The 12,023-nt window shown below is 51.2% G+C and overlaps 1 long non-coding RNA gene across 2 annotated transcripts; it reads left to right on the forward strand.

Annotated features, from left to right (window-relative positions):
* Window positions 1-38: 38 nt before the first annotated feature.
* LOC115275425 lies at window positions 39-11,537 on the forward strand. 2 transcript variants are annotated; one of them, XR_003901557.1, is made up of 5 exons: window positions 39-189; window positions 705-818; window positions 1,494-1,517; window positions 5,205-5,284; window positions 11,408-11,537. It is a non-coding gene; the product is annotated as an uncharacterized LOC115275425 (long non-coding RNA). The 2 variants fall into 2 exon arrangements; XR_003901558.1 differs by lacking the exon at window positions 705-818.
* The last annotated feature ends 486 nt before the right edge of the window (window positions 11,538-12,023 follow it).

Raw genomic sequence — 12,023 nt, forward strand, 5'->3', positions numbered from 1 at the left:
CAAACCCTGGGCAGCTGATCCCTCCCTCCACCCCCCACCCCGGACCTGGCCTGCCCTTGCCAAAGAAGTGGGCACCTTGGTGGGCCTGGAATTTGGAGTTTGGTGGTGCTGGGCCTGTTAACTGAGTTCCTGGGAGCCAAGGAGCAGGGGCAGGATTGGCCATAGGAAGGGCCAAGGCAAGCCATGCAGGTAGGCGACCATGGTCAGGGAGAGGCAGAAAGGCCTTTCTGGGACATGCACACTGAGCCCGCGGGCCGGGTTGTTAGGAGGGAGTGAGGGGTTTGAAGCAGGGGATCGGGCAGGGAGGCGGGAGCAGGAATTCATTCTTCTTGTACCCCCTTAATCCTCAGAGGTAAGCCCCACAAAGGCAGGGATGTTCTGTGCCTGGCAAGCAGTAACTGTTTAGTGAATGTGGCTCAGAGATATGCAGGATGGACTCAGGGGCACACAGCAAGTCAGTGAGGGTGAGAGCACGCTGCAAACATAGGGCTGTGTGAGGACAGCAAATGAAAAGAAACATTCCACACAATTCTGGAAGAGAAATCGGGATCAGTCATGAGCGTCGTGGGTCAGATGGTGGCCTCCCCAAATGCTATGTCCCTGTCCTAAGAGCTAGAACCCATGAAGGTGGTCTTATTTGGAGGAGAGGTCTTTGCAGGTGTCATTAAATTAGGAGTTTGAGATTAGAACATCTTGGATTATAGTGTCCTTACAGAGACGCGCAGAGAGGGACAGCAATGCAGCACAGGGGAGAGCCCTCAGTCACCAGACCCTGGAGGGTGGAAGAGCCTGCTCTTGGATTTCCAGCCTCCAGAACTGTGAGAGGTTACATTTTTGTTGTTTTGGGTAGTTTTTGTTTTTTGTTTTTGTTTGTTTGTTTGTTTGAGAGAGAGACAGAGACAGCGTGAGTGGGAGAGGGACAGAGAGTGAGACGGAGACACAGAATCCCAAGAAGGCTCTGCACCATCAGCATAGACCCCAACACAGGGCTCAAACTCCCCAACCGTGAGATCATGAGCTGAGCTGAAACCAAGAGTCAGAAGCTTCACCGACCAACCCACCCAGGTGCCCCTGTGTTGTTTGAAGTCACCTGGTCTGCAGTGATCTTCCCTGGCAGCCTGGGACAGTGAGCAAGGTGAGGAAGGTAGCCCCCAGCTTCCTAGGCAGTTACATTTCCTTAATTCTTGCTGCCATGGGGATAGTACTTAGAAATAGTAGGAACTAGGGGTGCCTGGGTAGCTCAGTCAGTTGAGCATCCGGGTTTGGCTCAGGTCATGAACTCGCGGTTTATGGGTTTGAGCCCTGCGTCAGGCTCTGTGCTGACATCTCAGAGCCTGGAGCTTGTTTTCAGATTCTGTGTCTCCTTCTCTCTCTGCCCTTCCCCTGCTCACACTGTGTCTCTCTCGCTCAAAAATAAATAAAGCATTATAAATTTTTTTAAAAAAAATAGTAGGAACTATACTGATTGACATCTCTTCCTCCCTTCCCCTTAGATGGAACACAGACTAAACGACCTCGTAAGCACATCAACGAAGAGAGAGCTGTTGGGACAACTAAGTCTTACCTAAGAAGGCATTCCTCTTCCTTCTCTCCTTCCATCCCTTCCCACCAGCTTCCTTTCTCTAGTCCTTACCCCTTACCCCTGTCTGTGTTCTCTCTCTCTGTCTCCCTTCCTTCCGCTCATCGTTTGTTCGTTGGTGCTGGGTTCCTGGCACCTAGCAGGGGACAGCAGGTCCTGGCCAACCCCAGATGCCAGGAGGTGGAAGGCAGAATCTGGGGACACTTTGCAAGCTTGACCTAGAGCGAGAGATGCTGTTACTCCCACACACCTCCCAGGAGCAGAACTTGGCCTCTGTGCCCTGTGTCCGTCCACCCACATGGGCTGACGCCTGACACATGTCACTCGGTAGAGGAGTTAAACAGCGGAGAAGAAGTCCACTGGATGTAGCGACAGATGAAAATATTTCTGTGCTTTTGTGACTGTATTTCTGTCACTGTAGGTACAGTCTGTTCTCTACAGGACAGGCCTGCCCATTGGAGCTGGGGAAAGCTGCCTGCCTGCACGATTCTCTGTGACAACTATGGGGACAGTGACAGTGAAGAGTGCGTGCGGTGGTGAATAAGGCAGCATTAACACGGTAGAGGTGATTCGGGTAGCATTTCTGGTGTGGAGGCAGTGGTGAGGGTGAGAGGCAGTGGGTGGTGACAGTGGGGTTGACAACAACCTACAAGGTGCTGGTGGTGGTGACAGTGAGCCCAGAAGGAAGGACAAGGGTGGTGACAGTAGTCATGCTTGCAGCAGAGAGGTAACGTGGTGACAGTGGACAATGTGAATGGTCACAGGGACCAGTGGTGGCAGAAATGGTGTTGATAGTGGCAGTGGAGGTGTGATGGCAAGGGGATGGAAAGGCTACTATGGGGTGGGGGGGTCGGTCGTGGCAACAGGGGTCCCGGAGGTGGTGACGTTGGTGATGCTGATGGTGATGAAGGCAGTAGAGTGGAGGAAGTGGAGGAAGGTGTATGGCTTGGCTTCGCTAATCACCCCAGCATCCCAGAGCCTCGCAACACACATTTAGGCCTTTCCCTCCTCAGTCGTCGGCACCCAGAGGTCAGCTGCTGGGACTCCAGCTCACACGTCTTCTCTTTCGGGATCCCAGACGAGGAAGGGCTCCAGTCTGGAGCATGTCATTCTCATGACGGGGGGCGGGGGGAGGAGTAAGAGCTGGAAAACAGGTGGAGTGCTCTGGAAACTTCTCCTGGGATGGGATGTTCGTCACCCTGGCACATGCCACATGGCCAGGGCCAGTGTTGGGGGTGCAGAGAACACAGTTACTTCAGGAAAGTTCTGCAAGTCTCAAGCAACAGCTGGGGAGGCACACTTTTCGCAGAAAGTGGGCTACCTGTGGTACACCACTGCCGGTCGTGAGGGGTGGAGGTGGCGGTGAGGGTGGCCCTGGTGCTGCTTGACACAACAGGACCTGTGACAGTGACAAGGGCTTGCTGGCAAAGGTGGGAGTCACAATGTGCTCCAGCCATGGTGCCAATGCAGGCGGCAGTGCGTCCCACGCAGAGTCCTGATTTTTCTGAAGCTAACTCAGCATTGCTGCGGCATCCCAGAGAATTAGGGAAGATTTCGCAGACTCCCCTTCCCCATGTGGTCCCAGGGTGGAGACTGTCGGTGCATAAGACATGGAAAGTGGAACAGAGAGAGGCCATGGCGGGCAGATGACAACTGGAGGTTTGCAGCAACTTCTGGGCAATCCTCTGAGAAACGCCTGCTGCATGAGACACTCATGGGAGCTTTCTGGAAGCTTCCAGAAGCTTCCAAGCAAACTCTTGAGATCTGCTCACTTTGGAGCAGCAGATCAAGACCATCAGTGATGACTTGTTTCCCTGATCTTTGTGCACCCAAGTTGTCCTGTGGTAGTGAAAACTCGCATCAAGTGTCTTCATGCCTGATAGTCAGTAGCTGTGTGTGCGGTCATGGTGACGGCGGCTCAGGCGAAGGTGGTGCGGGCGGTGGAGGTGATAGAGGAGACAGTGACAGTAGGAATGAGGAGGGAGGCGGCAGTGGGGACATTGGCCAAGGTGAAACTGGCAGTGATGCTGGTGGTGGCGATGACAGTGATGGTAGTGGCAACGATGGTAGGCACAGTTGTCATGGCAATGGTGACAACAGTTGAGATGAACAACAGTGACAGTGGGAATGCTGGCAGTGGTGGTGATGGGGAGGCAGGGCCTCTTGGTGGTCAAGGTCATGGGAAGACTGTTGAGGTAAAGATGGGTGGTTATGGAGGTGATGGAGGTGGTGGCAGAGGGGCGGGGTGTGGCCGTGGTTATGGTGGTGGGAGGGTGATGACAGTGATGTGATGTGATCGCTGATGATACTGGTTGAGGCTGAGACAGTCATGATGGTGCTGATGGTGGTGGTGATGGTGGAGAAGAGGGAAGTAGATGGTGGACATCGGGATGGTGATGTTTATGTGACGGTAATGGGGTAATGTAACATTGGTCAGGGAGTTGGCGACCATGGCAACACAGCAGGAGAAGCCTGAGGGTCCCATAACAGTATAATCAGGACAGTGTGTGGGTGGTTACAGCAAGTTAAGAGACAAGGGACCCAGGACAATGAGATGCCTCCCCCTCACCCCGGCTCCCCTCTGCCTGCCTTTCCTGAGATTTGAGCTGGCCTGCAATGTCTTTCCAGAAAGGAACTTTCTGAACCAGCCACTGCTGGTGCTGGAGCTCCCCCAGCAAGATCTTTGCACTGCTTTGACCCCGGGTCCTGTGCTGAACCTGAGGCTCACCATGGGGTGGTTTGTTGGTAGGAGGCAGTGGGGATGGAGACAGGGCTGGAGACTCCCAGGGCTGACCCCTAGGCCACTTGGTAGGACTTAGGGGAAAGGCATACTCCAGCTGGCAAAGGAGCCCTGAAGATGGGGGGGCCCTCTCCAGTTTACCAAGGGCAAGGTGCGGTAAGCTTCCCACAGACGAGAGCGTGGAATTTGGCAGCTTGCAGAGGTGATGTTCCCTGCTGAAAATGGTTCTGACTGGTGTCCTCTGAAATCCCAAGACCAAAAGTGTTAGCAGCAGAAGCCTCTGGGACCAACAGGGATGTGCAGGCCTGGCTTTAGCTCAGGCTCCCACACTCTTGGCTCCCATGAGCTGTTTGCTCACTCACCTTCTCTGAGCCTTGCTGTCCTCATTGGCCAGTGGGGTGGGGAAACTCTTCCCTTTCTGGGGAGCGAGGCTAACCTCTCTGGCTTGCAGCCTCTGATGTCCTGTGTCTCCAGTCTGAGGCCCACCCTAAAGCCTGCCCCCAGAACCTGGGAAGAGAGAGAGGATGTTGGATGACCAGGTGATATCAGGCAGAGCCTGATCCAGCGCACAGGGAGGCCCAGAGAGGGCAGGGCACACCCAAGGTCACACAGCTTCCCAGGAACTCTCCCCAGGGCGAGCTGATGGAGACCGATGAGGCAGCCAATTGGTATTCTGAGCAGCCAGAGGCCCCTCTCTGTCTCTGTAATTAATGGAGTGGCTTTTTAAAAGGATTCTAATCACCCTCGATCCTATCTGCTTATCACTAGCGTTCCTAATTAGATGATCCTGGCAGTCACTCGGCTAATTCCCAAGGCAGCCCACCCCACCCCCGCAGTCCACCCCAGCCCAGCCAGATGGGCAGTCCGGGCCTTCTCTCCCCTCAGGGCCCCTGGTTCTCTAACTGCATTACCTTCAGGATGGATGGGTGACAGCTACGGATGGGTCACTGGATGGACAGTGACAGGTGAGTGAAGGGACTGAATGATGGACAGCTATGAGGGTGGATGGATGGCTGACCAGAAAACTGGGAGGTTCAGAGCTCAGTCTGTCAGGTCAGACAGCTCTGCCATTTACCAGCTGTGTGTTCTTGGGGAAGTCACATAACCTCTCTGTGTCTCACTTTCTCCATCTCATCTGAAAAATGGGAATTAAAAATAGCATTACCTCATAGGATTGCTGTGAGGACAGCTTCAAACAGAGGAAAGGCTGCATATATGGATTTGGTAGCCTAACAATGGCAATGTTGATCATGGGTAGATAGACAAATGGAAGGGATGACAGACAGACGGGTGAAGGGAAGAGTAGTTGGACAGGTCTGTGGAAGGATGTGTAGAAGAGCAGATGAGCATATAAATTGGGAGATCAAGGAGAGCTGGTGAGGTGGTGGGTACTAGACAGGTAGAAGAGACAGCGAATGCCCAGTGCCAGACAGGGAGGCATGGGAAAGGGGGCCTCGCTTCTTCTCCAGAGGTAACAGAACGATCTCAGCTTGGGTCCTGACATAGATGTGGCTCAGACCTGCTTTCCCTCACCAGGACGTCCAGGAAAAGTTTCTGCTTCAACCTTCCTGGCCCATGGGGTCCCACTGGATCCCCTCAACCCCTACCCAAGTAACCCCCTTCCTAGTGGTGGCTCATGTGGTCTCTGGAAGCTCAGATCTAGCCTCCAGTGGAGGGCTACTGCCTGGGCAAAGGCATCATTTGTGGGACTCCCTCCTCCCCAAGTTCCAAAGTGCACCAGCCTCTTAGGGCGGCTACTGTCCTCTCTGCACCCATAGTACCCTAGTCCTCGGCCCACACCCACATGGAGCAACTCTGGGCAGAGCCCTGATCCCACGTCCAACCGCTTGTCCTAAGCCTCCAAGAGGATTCAACCCCCATTGCCTATATACACACCCCTGGACCTCTGCAACTTCTGGGAGGTGGGGCTTTCTGGAAAGAGTAAAGAAAGAACAGAGAAGCCTGAAGTATCTTTCAGAGGCAAGGCCTACACGTGTATGTACACATTCCTACCACAATCACCCACTCACCTACCCACCTCCTTGCCCATCCATCCGTCCATCCACCTACCTACCCACTCATCCGTTCCATCTACTCATCGAGCCACCCATCTACCCACCCACTCATGTAATCTTCTACCCACCTACCTATCCATCTATCCATCCATCCATCCATTCATGTATCCATCCATCCACCCACCCACCTATCCATCCATCCATCCATCCGTCCATCTATCCACCCATCCATCCACCCACCCATTCATCCATCTATTCACCCATCTATCCATCCATCCACCCACCTATCTATCCATCCATCCACCTGCCTATCCATCCATCCATCCAGTCACCTATCCATCCATCCACCCACCCACTTATCCATCCATCCATCCACCCATTCATCCATCTATTCACCCATCCATCCATCCACCCACCCACTGATCTATCCATCCATCCATCCACCCATCCATTCACCCACCTATCCATCCATTTACCCACTTATCTACCTATCATTCCATCCATCCACCCACTTATCCATCCATCCATCCATCCACCCACTCATCCCATGTTTCTTGAGCACCTATGCACACATGCACTATGAGCCAGCCACTCTTCTGGGTGCTCCAGGTATGTGTAACAGTGAACACACCAGCCAAGGCCTTGCCCTCATGGAGATGACAGCGTGGGAGGGACACGTAAACTGATCATAAATAAGCACAGTATCATGTCAGGTAGTGATAGATGCCATGAAGAAAAAGCAGGAGGAGGGCTTAAAGTGACAAGGTTTCTCTTTCAGAAAGGACAGGTCAATAGCCACCTCCCCCACTTCCACATGCATGTCAGGGACCCATGCCCCCACATGTATGTGTGTGCCTGTACACACAAACACAAATGTCCTCTTGTGCACACAGCCCTTCAGTGCATTGGGGTATGGTGTCTCCAAAGGTGCCCCTGCCCACCCGCACTGGGGAGGCCTGGCCCACATCTCTGGTCAGAACTGTTTCCTTCTTCTTTGCCCAGACCTCCCCATGCCCCTCTCCAGGCCTGCTCACTGGGATCCCAGCATACATCTGGGTTTCACTGGGTCAGCTAGAGAAGGGCCTATGTGATGTCTATGCAGTTCGCAATTTGAATCTATGAATCTTCCCTGGGCTGGTGTGGGTGCAAGCTGGAAACAGCGCTGAATTCAGTTGTGTCAACCTTTTCCTGCCACCTACAGAGGTCCCTCCCAACCCAAGGCTGTGGGAAAGGAGCAGAGACAAACACATGAATGCAGAGAGGTGACACTTGTCTGAGGACATCTGGGAAGGCCAGTCAGAGGAGGTGACACGTGGGCAGTGCTAAAGAGGATAGTTCCAGCAGGGTCTATTGACAGAGGTGATACTTACCTTGGATTGTGGCCTCACATATGTGAAGGTCCTCAGATTTAGACATTGGATGTCCTTTCCAAAGGATATAAATTGCTCATTCGTGGAAAAAATAGGTGGGAAGAAGGTGTGCACCATGGGGCTGCTGCACTTTCAGACTACTGAGTGACTCTCCTCCTAAATCAGTATTCTCAACAGGGTCAACCTTCCCTCCCCAGGGGACAATGACATTTTACTTGCCATGACAAGGGAAGGGGATAGGGCTGCCATTGGCATCTTATGGGGTGAGGTCAGGGGTGCCACTGAGCATCCTACGATGTACAAGACACAAACTTCCACCACAAATAATGATCCAGTTCCCGGTGTCCGAGGTATTGAGGTGAAGAACTCTGCTCTGAACCCTGAAGGCATCATTTGAACAGTATGGTTATATTGCATTTGTATGTTTAGCGTGCCTATGGCATTTGTTTCTTTAACGTTTGCGAATGTTCAAAAACATACAGGTGGCCTCTTTGGTTATTTATTTCTTAATAAAGCAGGAGCTTTGAAACATCAGTGGGGGCGGTTCACACAGAGGGAGAAGTGGGTGCAAAACTTTGCGTGGTGGGAGAGCCTTGTCTGTAGTTTGTTGGACCTGGGACTGAGGAAGGCAGTGATGGGGTGGGAGCTATTGAGGGTGGTGGTGGGAGGGGGGTACAAAGGTCATGCAAGGCTCAGATGCCAGACCCAAAAATTTGGATCAGGTCCCGAGTTGGCAAGCCCTTGGGAGGATTTGAAGCACAGGGAGAATGTGACCGACGGTATGTTCTAGAATGATCTCTCTACAACAATGATATTCCATTTCACACCCAACAAGCTGGTAAACATGTAAAAGTTTGACATTGCCAAGTGTTGGCAAGGATGCGGAGCCCCCAGAATACCCTTACCCTGCTGATGGAGAACGTAAACTGGGATGGCCGGTTTGGAAAATTCTTTACCCTTATCTTGTAGATGGGAAGGTGCTAAGTCCCTTGACTCAGCAGTTCTACTTCTAGACTTGTGTGCCCGAAGAAACCCACGTGCACGGCGTGGGGTGAGAACCACTAGTCTGTGTCCTCTTTATAATTGAAAACAGGAGGATTGGCACATACATAGTGTTTTATTTATATGATGGCATTGTATATACTTCATATATTCGTGTGAAAGAATCCCCAGCAAAGGTGCTAAGACATCATTCCCAGGATTGTGGGACATTATATAAAACTCCCTTGTGTTGGCACTCTCCGTGGAGTCTCTGTATGTTGCTGGCTTGGAAGCAGCAGCTGCAGGGCAGGGAGGTTGGTAGAGCAGACCCTTCCCCGGTCAAACCTCAGCTGAGAACCCAGGCCTGGTCAATGCTCTGAGGGCAGCCTAGTGGGACCCAGAAGCCATGCCTGGGCTTCTGCACCATGGGCATGGTCTGAAGCTGTGGAGTTTGCAGTGATTTGCTGTGTGGCATCGAAAACCGATACAGTGGTATCAGCGGTGGTGTAGTGTGATGTGGGTTTGGGTAAAAATGCCCCCATCCCAGCATCCCCTCAAAGCCCGGGAAGCCTGTATCACAGCCCCATGCCCCAAATCAGGACAGCCAAACCCGGGCGGGAGGGGTGGGGTGAAGGAGAGGACCAGCGTTTTCCCAGAGTCCCTGAGGGAGCCCTTCAGTGTGGGGGACAGATGGGACAGCCGAAGGAGGCAGCTGGCAAGTCCCCTCTTCAAGAAGGAAGTCTCTCCCCACCCCCAGCTCTAGCCTGCATACCAGAGGGAGCCATCCGGTTCTCCCCAAGCCCCAGGAAATGAGACCCCTGTCCCTGCCTGACCCTCAATTTCCCCTGACCCTCAGGAGGGATGATCTGTGGGGGACCCTGACTGGTTGGGGGCAGTGTGGGGAGAAATATGGAAAGTACCCACTAAGGAGTCAGATGTATCCCCCTGGCACTCCTACAAGATCCTGACAGCCTTAGGGGATGTGTGGGAAGGAAGGACAGGAAGGGCAGACAGCTTGCCCACCTCTAGGAGTAGAGAAGGACTGGGGGGCTCTGTCTGAAACCCCATGGGCTAAAATAGAATTAGAAGAATGTCTCCTCCTAGGCGGGCTCTCCCAGGACTAAGGAACGTTTGCCTTCCCCATAGTATCCGTAAAACAACCCCGCAAGGTATGCTCATGTTTTACTGGTGAGGAGTCAGGGTTCAGAGAAACTAATCCACCTCCTTAGGGCGGCACAGCAAGGGAGAGGCAGGTGTGTCGGCACCACACCCAGGCCTTGTCCTTGACATTGGTTAGGGACTGGGGAGGCCCTGAAGAGATCAGGAAAAGGAGAGCTCTAATAAGGTTTTCTCTAGGCTCTCTGACTGGGGTTGTGAGGCCATCCCAGGGAGCAACACCAGTCAGAGCCAAAGCAGAGGAAAGAAAACAGGTGTTTGAGATGATTCTGTGCTGTTTTGTGTTACAGAAGCAGCACAGCCATAACATATTAAGATAATAGCACAAGTCTGGGGGCTCCTGGGCGGCTCAGTCGGTTAAGCATCCACTCTTACTTTGACTCATGTCAGGATCCCAAGGTAGTGGGATCAAGCCCCACGTCTGACTCCACAAGATTCTCTCGCTCCTTCTGTTTTCCTCTTTCTCTCTCTCTCTCCAAATTAAAAAAAATAAGAATAATAACACAAGTTTATAAAGTGAAAAATCACCCTCTCCCCCATCCCCAGACTATCACACTTCCCCAAACTAACAACTATTATTCATTAGGTATGTGTCTTCCCTGATTATTTTCTATATCTACACAAATATTTTTAAATTTTTTCTGGTGTTTATTCATTTTTGAGAGACAGAGACAGAGCGTGAGTGGGAGAGGGGCAGAGAGAGAGGGAGACACAAAATTCAAAGCAGGCTCCAGGCTCTGAGCTGTCAGCACAGAACCATGAGATCATGACCTGAGATAAAAATGGAAGGACCTCTTGGTGTGTTTTTCACCGTTTTTCTCTTTTTAGAGGTGGCAGTTGGTCTTTTTATTATTTATTGTGTTTTGGATTTGAGGTTTTGCGTATTTTATAAAATAATCCCCCATTCCGCTCTAGTTATTAAATATTACTTTTAGCACTCAAGCTATTAAACCTTATTACAGACTAGCTGGGAAATGGGGAGAAAAAAGGGGAAAGTATTAAGGACACAGACGTCACCATTTGTTCCCATTTGATGACAATTCTCTCCCCTTCGATGTTGTGATTACTGTTACCATTGTATGACGCATACACCTCTGCTTGGTGGCTTCGCTCTAAGGGCATAACCTTCAGGAAGCATTTGAAAGGCTTTCTAGTGACTGACCTAGAGTTCCCTCCCTTGTGGTAAAATACACCTAACACAAAATTTGCCATTTTAACCATCTTTAGGTGTATAACTCAGTGGCATTAAGTACAAGGTGTATAACTCAGTGGCATTAAGTGCATTCACCACCATCCAACTCCAGAACTTTTCATCTTCCCAAACTGAAACTAGATGCCTGTTAAACACTAACTCCCCATCCCTTCCCTCAGCCCCTGACACTCACCCTCTTACTTTCTGCCTCTAGGAATCTGGCTGCTCTCAGTGCCTCACATAAGTGAAATCACATAGTATTTCTCTTTCTGGGACTGGCTTCTTTCTCTGAACACAGTGTCCTCAAGGTCCATCCATGTTGTAACATGTATCACAATTTTCTTCCTCTTTAAGGCTGAATAATATTCCATTGTACGTCTAGACCACCTTTTGCTTATCCTTCACCTGTCAATGGACTCTTGGTTTGTTTCCACCACTTGACTATTGTGAATAACGCTGCAATAAACATGGGCATGCAAATATCTGTTTGAGTTCCTGCTTTCAATTCTTTAGGGTACTTGCTTTCCTCATGCATGCCCTTTTGTTGAGTCTTTAGGCTGCATCCAGTCTCCTGGTTTACAAACAATAATGTCTTGGGAATCTCATGTCAGAGCTTCCTGCAAAAGGTATTTGGATGATTCCTCAACAGTCAAGTCTTAGAACGGGAATTATCTCAGAGCTCATTTCAAAAGTGCTATCCCAGATTATCTTACCACTCCCTCTCTGCTACAGAAGCCTTCCCATCTTACCTATTTAACAACTTCCTTGTCCTTCTCTTGGTTCCTAGAAAGACTGAACTTAACCTTGGGGTTGGTGGTGTCCCTCTGCCAAGTTATCTGTGGGGGCACCAACCTGGATGATCCAAGTAAGTTGCAATGGTTGGTTTCAAGCTCTTTTTTTTAAGCCTATTCATTTATTTTGAGAGAGTGAGCATGTGTGTGCATGCACACGTGCACACTAAATGGGGGAG

This window comes from Suricata suricatta, chromosome 12, assembly GCF_006229205.1.
Source record: "Suricata suricatta isolate VVHF042 chromosome 12, meerkat_22Aug2017_6uvM2_HiC, whole genome shotgun sequence".
Lineage (NCBI taxonomy): Eukaryota > Metazoa > Chordata > Mammalia > Carnivora > Herpestidae > Suricata > Suricata suricatta.